Raw genomic sequence first — 494 nt, 5'->3', positions numbered from 1 at the left:
TGGCCCCAATACACAAAGCACAGCTGGAGGATGTGGATTTGGGGAGCAAATAATAAATGTCATTAAGACATCCATTACTGTACTTTGCCATCAGCGCTACTCCCCTTAGAAAGTACACTGATCCAATGGGAATTGGCCCCAGATTTCAGTTTTCTGATCATGCTTGCTTTATAGCTTTGCTGTTTCCTCTTGGGCTATCATAATGTCAACAATCGCTACTTCACATTACTTTCAGTTGGAGTTTTAAAGGTCTTTCTGAATTTGAGGTTCTCAATCTTTTGTAGAGCTCTAAGTGAGGACCATTTCTATTTTAATGCTCAGGAGCATTTTTCTTTTTCGCCTTTGATTCTCATTGGTGATTTGGACAGTTGAGGTTTTTGGATACATGATGGATCTGCTGTATGAGGCTACAGTGTTTGAAACGAAAACTCTGTGCCTAAGAGTAAGCAATTCTGAATGTGAAAATGTGTTTACTATTAAGATAATCTGGTTGT

This window comes from Tursiops truncatus, chromosome 13, assembly GCF_011762595.2.
Source record: "Tursiops truncatus isolate mTurTru1 chromosome 13, mTurTru1.mat.Y, whole genome shotgun sequence".
NCBI classification, from domain to species: Eukaryota; Metazoa; Chordata; class Mammalia; order Artiodactyla; family Delphinidae; genus Tursiops; species Tursiops truncatus.
Note: the sequence above shows the minus strand (reverse complement) of the source record.